The 12004-nt window shown below is 40.4% G+C and overlaps 1 long non-coding RNA gene across 1 annotated transcript; it reads left to right on the top strand.

Annotated features, from left to right (window-relative positions):
- The first annotated feature begins 144 nt into the window (after positions 1-144).
- On the top strand, positions 145-7294 carry LOC138756302 (uncharacterized). The gene is made up of 3 exons (XR_011352963.1): positions 145-238; positions 975-1167; positions 4361-7294. It is a non-coding gene; the product is annotated as an uncharacterized lncRNA (long non-coding RNA).
- The last annotated feature ends 4710 nt before the right edge of the window (positions 7295-12004 follow it).

Genomic DNA, 12004 nt, shown 5'->3' on the forward strand with positions numbered 1-12004 from the left:
GGTTGGGGGTGGAGCTGGTGAGGCATTATCATTGAGTTTGATTATGTACCTTGTCCAGCATATGGAAGGCACTTGTGTATATATTGATCCACTTGATTTTCATAGTTTTTAAACTTTTTTTCTCTTTTTGACTTTGTAGTTATTGCAGAATGATATGACTTCTGAGGGGTGGAATATTATATGTGGAATGTGAAGAAACATGTGGCCTCCCCGACTGTTGGAATATTGTGCATTGCAGGTGGTTATCCATCCTCCCTGTCTGAAACTTATTCAGTAGTCACATCACATGTCAATCAAGTTTGGATTCCAGCCAACCATATGTGCACACCTTGCCATTAGCTAACTTAAATCACCTAGGGTCATTATTGGCTAGACACCCAAAACTCTCTGCCTCATGGTCCAAGCCCCAGACATCACTCCCCGCCAGGTAGCTATGTGGACATCACTGGAAATATTGCGGGTAAGTTGTGCACAACACTTAAGCTGAGCTGTAGTACTGCAATAGATCAATACTTGCAGAGAGCCGCACCCCCTTTGATACAGGGAACTGGGAGTGGGTGTGAAAATCCCAGTCTGTAGAGTGTGTGAGCGTTTAGCGTATAGGTGGCCACTGGTATCAGGATCCAACCTAGGTCGGATGTGAATGTCTATAGCATTGTTTAGTAGTAGAGTAATTGAGTACTGTTTGACGTTCTCCCCATTTGTCTCCTGTTTATTCATTAAAGTTGCCTGTAATTGTAATACTGTGTCCAGACTCATCTCTCTGTGAACCCACTGAAAACTGATGCTCATCCAAACACCATAGACTCTCTCTTGCTTCTCTTTCTCTCATACTGTAAGGGATACTGGGCAATACTATTGGTGACTTAATCTGCCTTAGAGCAGGCAAAAGGTAAAGTATGTCATGTTTGTTACATTTTTAACTTATTATTATGTAATAACAACAGATCCTTAACTTTGTATCCATCTCTCAGGATTAACTTTCCTTCAGTGACTTCTCTCAACTAAGCACGTGATGAGTGAATACAAGATGCTCCAATTCCATTATCTCAAAGTCTTGGAGATGCAGTTCTGCTTTCCTTCCTGGAATAGAAGATAGAGCTTACTGGTAATTTTCCCAAACTCCTTCAAAACAGGAACCTGCAGAATCAAAAATCTGAGTCCAAGGTATATATTGCTCACCACTGAAAGTTGCTAATTCTTCTTCAGAAGCTTTTATTCATTCATTTACAGTTTATGGCTATTGCTGATAAGTCCTTGATAATACGTTGGTGATCTACCCTGTTGAACTATGACAGTCTAATGAATGTTAGGAATTGGGAGGCATCTTTAATCAGGAGTTGTGAGGGCACCAATCAGTAATACAAACAAGAATCAGTCTTCAAATTGTTCAAACATATCTGTAAGCAGTAATCACAACTGCTGTGTAAACAGACTCCATTGTCAGCCTATAAATTCTCTGTGGGAGAAACTGAAGAGATCTGGTTTGGAAAAACAAAAAAGCAGCATATGCTAGAATCTTAATAAAAGGACCAGACCTGAAAGGTTCACTGACAATTTCTACCCATGAATGCTGTCAGAACTGTTGACTTCCTCCCCCAATTAAAGATCTGCTTTGGAAACTGACAAGGCAGTCTTTTCTATTAAGAGACTTCAACATTTCTACAAAAATTGTGACACCCAAGTGAAATTTTAATCACACTTTACAAGATGTTATTCACACTTCATTCAAATCCTCTGGATGAGATCAGGAAAAAGTCCAGACTTAACAGAATTATAGTCAATATTGTCAATAAATATTTGGGATGTTTGTGTAACCAGAGAGCCATCACTCAAAACAATGGTCAAAGAAGTATGTTTTGGGTGTGGGGATTCCAACAAAGGTTCTGAACATTGTCAGTTGAGATTTACTCCCAATGTAAGTATATATTTCATCATTTTATAGGCCCACAGAGATAATGAAGAAAATTATATAATTGTAACTATTGAAACTTTATATAATCACTTGCTGTTATCTTTATACTTAAGGAGTATAAACTCTTGATGTACATGGAGTTTCTTCCAGGACAGCCTTTCATCAGATCTTCTCCCCCTGAATATCAGCTTGTGCTGAATGAACCACCTATTAATGTTAGCCTATACTCCTCCCCATGCTTTGTCCCCCCACCTCTCCTCTTCTCCCCTAACCTTTTATTCACGCCTATTTTTTCCATACCTTGATGAAGGGAACAGGCCTGAAATGTTGGTTACCCTCTACTTCCAAGAAATGCTGTGTGACATGCTTTTGTGTAATGCATAACGATCATAGTATCTGCAGTCTTTACTGTTTAACTCCGTGGGCCAAGAAAGTTGGATACATTGAAAATTGCCATCTGCTCTGGAACTAGTATTTTACATTATGAAGTAACCCAAAATTGTTCAAATCAAAATAAGATCTTTAATTTTCATAGTTTCACTTATTGGTTTCTCACACGCAATATATATCTATCTATATCTACCTATCATATACACACACATTTACTGATATATCCTGCTTTATGAATATTCGAATTACGAAAATTTGCTTTTACAATGAAAGCCATGTTCATTTTTACAAAAGTATTTGAATGGGTTTTCGCTTTTATGAAAATAGCCTTCAATTGTAGTGAATGGGTCTTTATTTTATGCCATTTTGGCTTAAGAAAGGATTCATAGGAATGATCTAGTTTCGTAAAGTGGGGTATACCTGTATATATATTGTGTGTGTGTGTGTGTGTGTGTGTGTGTGTGTGTGTGTGTGTGTGTGTGTGTGTGTGTGTGTAGGTAGCAAGGAGAAGAAAGGAAATGCTGTGATTAAAGAATGGGTCATGTTCACGTCATCTCCTGTGACCTTTGACATTTGTTATATTGATTCATTGATTGCGACAAACAGACATCGAGACTTCACTGAAACACAAAAGTTCGCAGATGCTATGATTGTAGTAAAAACACACCAAAATGCTAGAGGAACTCAGCCAGTCTTTTCAGCATCCATAAAAAGCAAAGATATATTGCTTACTTTTCAAACATGAGCCCTTTTTTGTAAGAATAAACAGAATGAACCAGAAGCAGGAAATCTCAGAAAGTTTATTCAGACAATTTTGGCTGGGGGAGGAATCTAGACCAACAAAAGGTGTTAATTGGATAGGATAAAGGATGAGGGTAAGAATTTATCAAGTTTATACAAAAGGAGACAGGGAAGGGAGAGACAGTTGGGGGTAGGCAACAGGGGAAGAAGTGGGGGGGGGGGGGCTTTAAGGGAAGCCAGAGAAGTCAATATTAATCCCATCTAGTTGGAGGGTGCCCATTCGGAAGATGAGGTATTGATCTTCCTTTGCCGGTGGTCTCAATCTGGCAGTGTATGAGACCATGCACAGACATGTCAGCAAGAGAATGGGATGGGAAATTGAAATGGGTGGCCACTGAGAGATCCACATTATTGTGGCAGACAGAGCTGAGATGCTCAACAAAGTGATCTCCGAATCTGCATCCAGTCTTTCCGATGTAGAGGAGACCACAATGGGAGCACTGGATGCAGTAGATGACCCCTGCAGATTCACAAGTGAAATTTTGGTTCATTTGGAAGGACTGTTTTAGGCTCCAAATGGTGGTGAGGGAGGAGGTGTGGGTGCAGTGGAGCATCTCCTGTGTTCATAGAGGTAGGTCCCAACGGGATGATTGGTGGGGAGGGTGGAGTAGGCAAAGGAGACATGGAGTAATCGGTCCCTGCGGAGGCAGAGAGGAGAGGAGGGGGAGCATGTGTCTAGTGGTGGGATCATGTAGTAGGTGGTGGAAATGGTGGAATATCTTTCAAATTCTAAATATTCTCAGTCTGAACCTGATTTGGTCGCATTAGCACAAGTAATCAAAGTGAAGGAAAATCAAACTGTTTAACGTAATACAGCATGTGGAAAATGAGAGTTAAGAAGAAAATCTAAAACAGCTAAAAGAATTCAATGGATAACTAACCACAAAGATTTTAAAAAACTTAAATAAGCAGAATGATGCAGAAAGAAATGAATAGGAAAAATAACATTTTACTGCTGTAGCTTGTGTATTAGTTGAAAGACATACTTAAAAGCTCAAATATAAGATATTCTGATTTACAGTTAATTAGGAAAAAGAAAATATTTGAGCAAACAAAAATATTTGTTTCTTTGTACCAATTTAAGCATAAAGGAACATTCAGGAGAATTAGAAGCAGTAGAAAGAAAAGTGAGATACTTGCTAAAAAAAAATCAGGTGGAAAACATGCAATAATTTGAAGTTGAAATGACTGGAAAATCACAACAAAGAAGCCATTATGTTACTGACTGAAAGTTAATTCTTCCAATCCACACAGGCATCATATTGGGCCTGATAAACAACTCAGAAGGCATTGCTTCATTCAACGTTCAGTGGAAAGCCCAGCTTTTGCTGGTAAGAATTGTCTGGTGAGAATGCTTTAAGAAATTTGCTTCTTTTAATTGTAATACATCCAATGGCCCCTTTTTCCTCCTTTAGGGTGCTCCCTAAAACCCATCTCTTTGACTAAACCTCACCATTTTCCCTTGTGTAAAATCACCTTTTGTGGTAAAGCTTGTTAAATGTTAAAGCTTGTTTGATTACACAATTGCAAAATAACACTGAACTCAAAACGATCAACCAGTTTACCTACATCGGCTGCACCATTTCATCTGATGCAAGGATCGACAAAGAGATAGACAATAGACTCGCCAAGGCAAATAGCGCCTTTGGAAGACTACACAAAAGAGTCTGGAAAAACAACCACCTGAAGAAACACACAAAGATCAGCGTGTTCAGAGCTGTTGTCATACCTACGCTCCTGTTCGGCTCCGAATCATGGGTCCTCTACTGGCATCACCTACGGTTCCTAGAACGCTTCCATCAGCGCTGTTTACGTTCCATCCTCAACATTCATTGCAATGACTTCATCACCAACATCGAAGTACTCGAGCTGGCAGAGTCCGCAAGCATCGAATCCATGCCGCTGAAGACCCAACTGCGCTGGGTGGGTCACATCTCCAGAATGGAGGACCATCGCCTTCCCAAGATCGTGTTCTATGACGAGCTCTCCACTGGCCACTGAGACAGAGGTGCAACAAAGAAGAGGTACAAGGACTGCTTAAAGAAATCTCTTGGTGCCTGCCACATTGACCACCGTCAGTGGGCTGATATCGCCTCTAATCGTGCATCTTGGCGCCTCACAGTTCGGCGGGCAGCAACCTCCTTTGAAGAAGACCACAGAGCCCACCTCACTGACAAAAGACAAAGGAGGAAAAACCTAACACCCAACCCCAGCCAACCAATTTTCCCTTGCAACCGCTGCAATCGTGCCTGCCTGTCCTGCATCAGACTTGTCAGTCACCAACGAGTCTGCAGCAGACGTGGACATACCCCTCCATAAATCTTCGTCTGCGAAGCCAAGCCAAAGAAAGAGGCTTTTTTTGTGTTAGCAGTACCAGTCAAGAAATTCTGTTGTACAGTCCGTTGTTTTTGAGTGTTATGAAAGTGAACTTTATGAAAAACTGCAGATAGCCAATGCTTAATAATATCACTTTTACATTATTTTCTTTACAAATATCTCTGTTGAAATGGTATATGCTGAAACAGGCCTTAGTAGAAAGGAATGAGGTAAGCAAATATTAAATGGGACCAGACACTTCTTGGTCTAGGACTAGGGATCTAAGGCATCCATCATCTTCAAGATTGATCTTCCTCTTAGAGAATCTTGTTACTCTCATAGTCAGAGAATATTAAAAAATAGAACATTTGGCCCAATATCTCCATACCAACATCAAGCAATGATCTATAATTATCCCATTTACCAGCACTTGCTGTGTAGTCATTTATCTTCTATTGCTTCACATATTTGTCTCGAAACCTCTTCATTGCTGCGGAAATACTTTCCCCCACCGCCTCTCCAGCACCGACCTTTCTCCTGCCTGTTCTGGCTGCAAGGTCCACAGAGCTCCCATCATGTGTCTGACCAACTTCCCTCCCTCAGTCACCACTCTGACCCTGTCCATAACTCATTTGTCCATTGTGTCTCTATTGATCCTCAGAGTCTAATTGTTCGACCAACTCCTGCCTCACAATCCTTGGTCTGATCAGGCCTCAACCCTAGCCTAATCATCTCTGCAGCCACATTGCCCACACTGCTTCCCATTGGGTCTCTGCACCCCTCCCCATGACTCTATTACCATAGATCTCTCTACTACCTTTACTGCTTCACCAAGAGCCCAATTCACTTTCTTCACTCACTCTGCCATTGTGTTTTATGTGTTACAGGGGGCTTGCACAACACTAATGAGGACCCCCTACATCTTACTCCATAAACTGCCTTTTAAGGTTCCATTCAATGCATATAAATAAAAAATGGTCTTGTTGGATGTCAAAGTGAATACATTGAAAACATGGAGCAAGTGAAAAAAGAAAGATGTGACTTTGAAAACTATTTATCTGAAGTGACAACTCAGATTAATTTTTAAGATAGTCCCTTGGGATCTTGCTTCCATTCCAGTTAAAAAAATTTGAATAAAAAAAAATTAAATTTAAATTTAGTCATACAGCATGGTAACAGGCCATTTCAGGCCACGAGTCCATGCCACCCAATTTACATCCCCGGTATGTTTTGAACTGTGGGAGGAAACCACAGTCCCTGTAGAAAACTAATGCAGACACAGGAAGATCGCACAAACTCCTTACAGACAGCATGGGACTCGAACCCTGGTCCAGTCCCGAATGCTGGCGTTGTAACACTGTGCTGCCCTTTTGTAGCATTGAGATGGCTGAAAAGTTGTAGTTGGATAGAGTAGGTAGTTTGTGAGGCAATGTACTTATTTCTTTTGCTCAAACAGGGCCTTTGTGTGAAAGGCCTTGAGGCTCTTGATACCACCCCTACACCATGTCAGTGCACTCAGGCCTAAGATTCTCAGAAGTTGGTGAGGGTGTTGTATTTCTTCAAGGAGGGAGGCTTTGAGTACATTTTTGAACTGTCCATTTGCTAATCACATGACAATGTTTAGAACCAAGTGGCTGTTTCAGAAGCTTGGTTTGGGGCATGTACATAGCATATTCAGTATAGCTGACTGAGGGTAAATTGTGCTCGGAATATTAGCCTGGATCAGGACATTGATTTGTTTATCCAGAGACCAATTTCTAAATGAGTAATTGCATTGGTTAACAATGTTTTGTCATGGCAACTTATTTTTTTCTGTTCCACATTTCAAGCATTAAATAATTAACAAGTTGTTCTATTGCACAAAGTTTATTTATTCACACTGTTTGCCTGAAGTAATTCTCCTTTATTTATTTGTATTGTTGGGTTTCATGAGTTTTGCAATAAATGAGATAACATGCAACTTGAAACTTTTATCTTCTCCAGTAAAGCTATCTGTTCCTTTTGGCCTTTTGGTTTAGTTCCACAAGTTGTTTATATGTGGTCTTAATGGATGGCATTGTTTTTAAATGTTGCCCTTTATTTACGCACTAGAAAGATCACAATTAGACAAAAGCCTTCAGCCTGCTTGTCAGAGACAGAAAGCTAACTGCCCCTTATTTTGAGTGTAATTGTATTTTCCACCTCACTGAACAAGTACACAGTTCAGTGGCAGTAACCACAGCAAGAAGTGGTTCATTAAAAACCCTAGGCCTAGGTTGGATTTGAGAAACTGGGGCTGGATTTAGAGCCGGAAAGGTTTCTCCCTTCCTCAGTAATTTACACTACCGCTAAGCATGTAAGTTTGCCTTCAATTCTTTTCATCAGTAGGATAATCCCATTACCAACAAATGAAGATGTAATCACAGTTTATTCAGCTTTTATTTGCAGGGCTCATCATACTGAGCACCGGCATACCTCAGGGCTGTGTGCTCAGCCACTACTTGTTCATACTGCTGACTCACGACTCCACTGCCAGATTCACTTCCCATGGAATCATCAAATTTTCGGATGATGCAACAGTAGTTGGCCTCATCGGCAAAAATCATGAGCGACATTACAGAGAGGAGGTTGAAAGGCTTATAAAATGGTGCATGAACAACAAACTGAGTCTCAATATGGACTCAACCAAGGAGATGGTTGGAAACTTCAGGAGGACAAAGGTTGAACATTTTTGACTACACAGAGAGTAGAGGTGACAATGTTCTTTGGCTTGCATGTAAGGGATGACCTATTCTAGACTCATAACATCTCATTAGTCAGGAAGGCGCAGCAGTGCCTACACTTCCCAAGGAGGATTAGGAGGACCAGGCTATCAGTCTCCATCTTGACAACCTTTTACAGCAGGGGTGTCAAACTCAAATTCACTGAGGGCCAAAATTAAAAACTTGGACTAAGTCGTGGGCCGAACTAAATATTTATTGAAAATTTTCAACAACATCTGCATGTTTTCTCTTCTTTCAACATATGTAATGTTAAACTTTTTCTTATTAAAATAAATGTTTAATAATAGTTTTGGTTAAACTCTTTCCAGAAGCATTAACAAATGAGAAATAAAATATTCAATAAATAATATTTCTCTATAGCCTTTAAAATGTTTTTTTTTCACAAGCTAACAAGTCAAAAAAATGACAACTTGCTTCAATGAAAATCCAATCTTTCAACGATGAACAGTCCAAAGTTAACCAAAGAAAATATGAATCCAAGCTTAGCTTGCTATACTGTGATTTACTCTGATGCACCTGGGTCTAAACCAGATACTTGGCATCTCTTCTTAGATGCAAGTTCATCAAACTCTGGGGTCAGAGTTTGCCTCCCACCTGTCTTGAAAGGTCCTGTTTTCTGTCTTTCATTTGGCCATTTTTCGTAAGGGGTTTATTACATGTGAGTTCGGCGACAGGTCGCAGATGCTAATGAAAGTAAACAGAGGAGGTGGGGGCGATTAGCGGGCTGACGGGCCGGTGCCAATGCATTTGCAAAGCATTCTGGGATTTGTAGTATTAGCTGTGCATGCGCTATACTGGCGCGGCGGCCAGTGGGCCAGCTCTAATATATATTTGACATGATCTTGCGGGCCAAATATAATTATATCACGGGCCAAATTTGGCCCGCGGGCTTGAGTTTGACATGTGTGTTTTACAGGAATACAATGGATTGTCCTGATTGGCTGCATCATTGTATGGTATTGTAGCTGCAAAGCATCAGATTCTGGACTATACAGAGATCCATTAAAACAGCCAAGAGGATCACTGGGGACTCACTTTCCTCTATAGATGACATTTACTGGAAGCATAGTCAAGGAATTATAGAAGGCCCTTTCCATCCAGCGTACAGTAAGTATCATTAACCCATCATCATCAAGAAGGAGGTACAGGAGCAGCAAAATCAGGACTGCCAGGCTGCAGAATATATTCTTACAACAGGCCATGAGATGGAACAGTATCCTGTAACTGTGTAAATAATCTCAAATATATATGAACAGTCCAAAGTTAACCAAAGAAAATATTAATCCAAGCTTAGCTTGCTACACTGTGATTTACTCTGATGCACCTTTTTAATATATATATATATATATATATATATATATATATATATATATAAAATAAATAAATATATATATATATCTCTCTCTATAAAAATATAGATATCTATTATAGATATATTTATTTATTTTGTTTGTTTATGTGATCATTATGTACTGTGTATTGTGTGTTTTTATGTGTGCACCATGATCTGGAGAGACACAATTTCTTCAGGTTGTATATGTACAGTCAGATGATAATGAACTTGAACTATTGTTTGTGACAAAACAGAAGCTGAAATTAGCTGTGCTGGACTCGCCACCCTCCTGCAGTAATATCAAGGAAAATAAAAATGGAAATAAAAGTTGTATGATAATGTCAGAAGACATTATCACTAACAAAAGATCATTTATTTCACAACCCTCTGCTGTGGTTTGACCCCAAGCCAAGGAAGCAATGAGCTATTTGAATTACTTAAAACACTCCTTTCCCTTAGTGTGGCAAGTATGATGAGCTGTTTCACAGACAGCAGAGAATTTTGTTCTCATGCATAAGGATATTTGTTGTCTTTTTTAAAATTCAATTACATTGCTTTTTTAAACAAGTACCCATTTGGATGCAGTGTAAGAACTTCGCTGCATATGTATATATATATATAATTTATATATATTCCACAATGCATATGACAATCAACATTATCATTATAATCCACGGCCAAAGAAAAACTCACCTACTTTATAGGAAGCAGTGTTTCACACTGTTCCAGCTGTCTTGAGGAAATAAAACATAAGTTAGAATTGTGGTGGTTTCCCTTTAGTTCCTATATACTTCAATGAAGGACTCTGCTCGAAAGGTAGGTTACTATTTACTTCCTACAGATGCTGTGTGTCCTTCTAAGTTTCTCCAGCATGTTTGTGTATTGCATCAGTTAGATGACACCCTCAATAACAACTTCATTGAGCAAATCTTGGCTTTTATTTCAACTAGTATCCCTGACACCCTGAAATAAAACTCTTAATACAATTTAAGATTTTATACCTTGTGAAGACTGCAAACATGTTTGAAATTGAACTTTAAACTTCACTCTTTTTGGCCTATTTTTAGTCAAGCAATTTATTATAATTTTAACAAAAGACTTATGTTGTCCAACATCGTTTGGAGATCATAATGTAGAATAAATTGCAGTAAGTATTGACACCACCTGACTTTCTGACTGAAGCAGCAATTATTTCTGCAAAGCATTGGGTCATCATTATGATATATTTCCTATTATTTCTTCTTCAGAACAATAAAAAGCGTAGCTTCTACTTTTGTACTTTGGTTACAAACTTCTGCACATTAACTGACTGAAAAGTTTTCATATCAAAAAGCTGACATTTTAACTAGATGCAATACAAAATAAGTGCTGGAAAAACTCAGCAGGTCACTCAGCAGGCAGACATCTGAATAAAAATGTGGGAGAAGGGGGAAGAAGGGCAGGGGAGGAGCACAGGCCAAAAGGCGAAAGGTCATAGAGTGCCCTCCATGATGTTTGGGACAAAGACATTTTTTTCATTTATTTGCCCCTGTGCTCCACAGTTTTAAATTTGTAATCAAACAATTCACATATGATTAAAGTGCACATTCCAGATTTTATTCAAAATTATTTTTATACATTTTGGATAGACCATATATAAATTTCAACACTTCTTATTGATGGTCCTCTCATTTCAGAGCACCATAATATTTGGGACATTTGGCTTCACGTGCATTTGTGATTACTCAGGTATGTTTAATTGCTTCATTGGTGGAGGTACAACAGAGCTAAGCTTGTTTCTAAAGGCCCTTTCAGGTGGACCCACCGCCTTGAGGGCGGCGGCAGGAGCAGATCTTAACCTTTCAGGTGGCAGCCCTAAAAGGCTGCATGCATTGTTGCCTAGTCCACTTGAAACAGCCTATTCATATCCAGAGGCGCCTCAGAGCGCCTCCCAATCTGATGGAGGCAGGGAGATTGGTGCCGCAGTGCCACCCATCATAAATATGCAGCATAGCAATGGCCGTCTTCCCGACCCGTAATCCCCCACGCAGGTGAAACCGCTCTGTGATTCCCACATAGTTCCAGCTGCGTGGGGGATTATAGGTCAGGAAGACCACCATTACTATGCTGCATTTTGAGTCACAGAGAGCGGCCCCGGTGCAGGAGCGGCCAGCCAGATTGTGATAGCCCACACCAGCCGCCCCCCGACATCCCCCGGCGGCCGCTCCTGCCCCGATGTCCCCGCCAGCTGCCCCTGCCCCAACGACTCCAGCCGGCCACCCCTTCCCTTGTAGGGGTGGATCTGTCAGGCAGTGGGACGGGGAGCGGCTGTCAGGCAGAGGGGAGGAGGGGTCTGAGACAGCGGGGAGTTGGGTTGCTTACAGCAGCTGCACATTCAGGTGCCTCGGTGGAGCCCAGGACTCTGCCAGTTATCCTTCCCCGAGGAGGGTTGATGTTGGCACCTCGGAGGCACTTTTGGAGCATTCAGGTGAGTATGTCTTTAGCCAC

The sequence above is a fragment of the Narcine bancroftii genome, chromosome 3, assembly GCF_036971445.1.
Source record: "Narcine bancroftii isolate sNarBan1 chromosome 3, sNarBan1.hap1, whole genome shotgun sequence".
Taxonomy (NCBI): Eukaryota; Metazoa; Chordata; class Chondrichthyes; order Torpediniformes; family Narcinidae; genus Narcine; species Narcine bancroftii.